The sequence below is a fragment of the Chiloscyllium plagiosum genome, chromosome 4 (assembly GCF_004010195.1).
Source record: "Chiloscyllium plagiosum isolate BGI_BamShark_2017 chromosome 4, ASM401019v2, whole genome shotgun sequence".
NCBI classification, from domain to species: Eukaryota; Metazoa; Chordata; class Chondrichthyes; order Orectolobiformes; family Hemiscylliidae; genus Chiloscyllium; species Chiloscyllium plagiosum.
Window position 1 is genome coordinate 104,280,533 of NC_057713.1, and position 4,368 is coordinate 104,284,900.

Here is a 4,368-nt window from a genome sequence, read left to right on the forward strand (position 1 = left end):
TCCCTGGGTCCCTTACGAGTTTAAATCCTCCCAAGCAGCTCTAGCAAATTTCCCTGCCAGTATATTAGTCCCCTTCCATTTTAGGTGCAATCTGTCCTTCTTGTACAGGTTACAACTACCCAAAAGAGATTCCAATGATCCAAAGATGTGAATTCTTCCTCCATACATCAGCTCCTCAGCCATGCATTCATCTGCTCTATCCTCCTATTTCTGCCATCACTAGCTCATAGCACTGGGAGTAATCCAGATATTACTACTCTCGAGGACCTCCTTTTTAAATTTCTGCCCAGCTCTCTGTACTCTCCCTTCCTATGTTGTTGGTTCCAATGTTAACAATGACCTTTTGCTGACCCCTCTCCCCCATGAGAACATTCTGCCCCCTCTCGGAGACATCCTTGATCCTGGCACCAGGGAAGCAACAAAACATTCTGCTTTTTCGTTGCTAGCCACGGATATGTCTGTCTGTACCTCAGACTAGAGAGTCCCCTAACACAATTGATCTCTTGGAACCCGACGTACCCCTCATTACATTAGATCCTGTCTCAATACCAGAAACTTTGTTGTTCGTGCTACGTTCCCCTGAGAATCCATCACCCCCTACATTTTCCAAAACAGCATACCTGTTTGAAATGGGTATATCCACAAAAGACTCCTGCACCAGCTGCCTACCTCTCTTACCCTTCCTGGAGTTAACCCATCTATGTGACTGTATCTGAGACTTTCCCCCCTTCCTATAACTGCCAACAATCACATACTGTTGCTGTTGCAAATTCCTCATTGCTTCTAAGTGTCTCTCCAACCAATCCATTCAATCTGATAAGATTCGCAGCCAATCCGCAGTGACCCTTAAACTCTCTTTAAACTCCCACATCAGACAAGAAGTACATATCACTCTATTAAAGGCCATTTTTGCTCCTTCACAATCTACAGAACCAGAAAATATCACCGTCTTATTCCTCTACAGTCACTGCCCCAGGTTAAATTAATAGTTATGTCTTATATTTTAAGTTTAATCAAGAGACATATCTCCAAAAACATATAATCAAGAAAGAACCCACTCTACTCCCTACTGCAGATTCTCAGTCAGCCACTCTTAAAACAATGATTAACTTATCTGATTCTGTGCTGTGAACTTCGCCCAACAGTTCTCCAAGATCAGTTGTGAATTTCACTGTTTGTTAATTTTCCCAGATGCACTCCGATATCCAGCGATACATGAATTAAAAAACAGCAAAGGCAGTAACTGTGTAGGTTCTCTTTCTCTCTCTCTTGCAATGACCACACCATGTACTTCCTTTGTCTGTTCTTCTCCCTTTTAAAACTGCTGTTGTTTTGACTCTTTTTTTCCAAAGTTCCAAAACAATGCAACAGCATATAAAACAGTAATTGCTGCTCCTGGAATTCAAGGAAATCACCTCCAGCACCGAAAATACCTCAAAAAAGGAGCAGCTGTTACAGCCAGAATTTTTTCCCGTCCTCCATCTTGGATTACCCAGAATTCAGTCGTGGTTAAAATCCTAGAATCCATTGTGAAGGAAGAGATTTCTGAATACTTGGAAGTGTATGGTAAAATAGGGTAAAGTTAGCATGATTTCATCAAGGGGAGGTCATGCCTGATAAATCTGCCAGAATTCTTTGAAGAAGTAATGAGCAGGTTGGACTAAGGAGAGCCAATGAATGTTATCTATCTGGCCGTCAAGAAGGCCTTTGACAAGGTGCTGCACAGGAGGCTGCTGAGTAAGAAAAGGGCCCATGGTGTCAGAGGCAAGGTGCTAGCATGGATAGAAGCCTGGCTGTCTGGCAGAAAGCAGAGATTAAGGATAAAAGAGTCCTTCTCAGGATCGTAGCCAGTGACAATGGTGTTCCACAAGGTTCAGTGTTGGGACCACAACCTTTCACTTTATAAATTATTGATCTAGATGAAGGAACTGAGAGCATTCTGACTAAATTTGCAGATGATACAAAAATAGGGAGAGGAACAGGTAGCATTGAGGAGGCTGTTGAAGAATTTGGACAGGTTAGGAGAATGGGAAAAGAAGTGGAAGATGGAGTATAACGTGGGCAAGTATGAGGTCATGCACTGGGGTAGGAAGAATAGAGGTGTGGACTATTTTCTAACTGGGGAGAAAATTCAGAATTTTAAGTGCAAAGAGACTTGGGAGTTCTAGTCCAGGATTCTCTCAAGGTAAACTTTCAGGTTGAGTCAGTAGTTGGGAAGTCAAATGCAACGATGGCATTTATTTTGAGAGGACTTGAATATAAAAGCATGGATGTACTTCTGAGGCTCTCAAAATTTATTTCTGGTCAGACCACATTTGGAGTATTGTGTGCAGTTTTGGGCACCAAATCTCAGATACGATGCACTGGCCGTGGAGTCTGATCAGAGGAGGTTAACGAGAATGGTCCCAGGAATGAAAAGCTTAACATATGAGGAATGTTTGAGGACTCTGAGTTTATGCTCAATGAAGTTTAGAAGGTTGAGGAGGGATCTAATTGAAACATACAGAATACTGAGTTGCCTGGACAGAGTAGATGTTGGGAAGATGTTTCCATTGGTAGGCGAGACAAGGACCCGAGGGCACACCTTTAGAGTAAAGGGAAGACCTTTTAGAATGGAGTTAAGGACAAACTTCTTCAGCCAGAGACTGGTGAATCTATGGAATTCATTACCACAGAAGGCTGTGGAGGCCAGGTTATTGAGTATATTTAAGACTGAGATAGATAGGTTCTTGAGTATCAAGGGGATCAACAGTTACAAGGAGAAAGCGGAGAATGGGGTTGAGAAATTTATCAACCATGATTGAATGGTGGAGAAGACTCAATGGGCTGAATGGCCTAATTTCTTCTCCATTGTCTTGTGGTCTTATGTCACCACCTTGAGGAAGAGAATGAATTTCGTCTGAGACACTCCATGCACAAGAGGTGATCTACTGTGCATTACACGCTGCCCATATCAGAAGCAGAGTTGGAGGAACCTGATCTGGTGCTAAAATCCCATTCTTGTCACCACAGAAATAATTCCACATTGGACTAAATGAACAGCCCCAATCGGGGGAATCATATTTTATGAGGTCCACCTGACTGACCTCGTTAGAATCACTGCACTGATGTTACCAAACAAACACTAATCAATTGCAACAGGACATAGATAGACTGACAAAACGAATAGATTAGTGGTGGATGTTATTTTATGTAAAAAAGTGGATAAACACAGGGATAGGAAAAGGCAATATTCATATAAGAGAACTAATTATATACAGTGTGTAGGCACGGAAGAACCTGGGAGTGTAGTTGCATAGATGTTTCAATGTGGCAGGACAAATTGAGAGAGTAGAGTAAAAAATCACTTGTGGAGTTTTTAACTTGATAAATAGAAGCACTGAGTATGAAATCAAAGAAGTCATGTTGAACTTTTATAAAAGTTTGGTTTAATCACAACATAATATTGCATCTAGTTCTGCTGACTACATTATATGAAGATGTGAACATCTTTAAGAGGGTGTATGTGAATATTTTTAATGTTGTTTTGTTAATATTATCTTATATCTTATTTCAATACCCTTGTCTGTTTGAAATACCACAAAACCTGAAATATTCATGTTCCAGTCACATCCAGCTTGTAGCCAGGTCTCAATTCCAGGACAGCAATGTTGCAGAAAAGACAGAGACCATTAAGTCCATTATGTCTAAGCTGGTTCTCCATATGACCAATTGACCGAATGCTACTCTGCCATCTTCTCCCTGTAACTCTCACACAATTCCTTTTCAAATAACAATCCAATTGTATATTGAATGCCTTGCGCTGTCACCACTCTCACAGGCAGTGCATTCCAATTTCTAATGCCATCATAATTTATGATAACTTCCTTGCTTTGCTCCCTCATGTCCCTATTGATAAACCCAGGATGCTGAATGTGTTATTAACTATGTTCTTAACCTGTACACTATCTTCAGAAATGTATGCATGTATCCAGGTCCCTCTGCTCTTGTAACTCCTTTAGAATTGCACACTTTGTTTTATAATGTCACTTTATATACTTCTTACTAAAATGAATCACTTTACATTTCTTGACATTAAATTTCATCTGTCAATTATGTAATCCATTCCAACAACTTCCCTATACCCATTTTAAGTTCCTCAATATCCTCACTGGATGCTTCCTCAATGCTTTCAATGCTTCATATCACCTGCAGGCCTTGTGCATGAAGAGCTAATTCATGAATATATTCTCAGGAAGAGCAATGATTTGTAACACCAACGCTTTCAAGACAAACCTCTCTTTTGTCTGAAAAATATGTTGAGAACTACATCATCTCCATTTAACTGTGGATTTATTTCATTCCTCATACTATGTGCTTTAGTGAGTG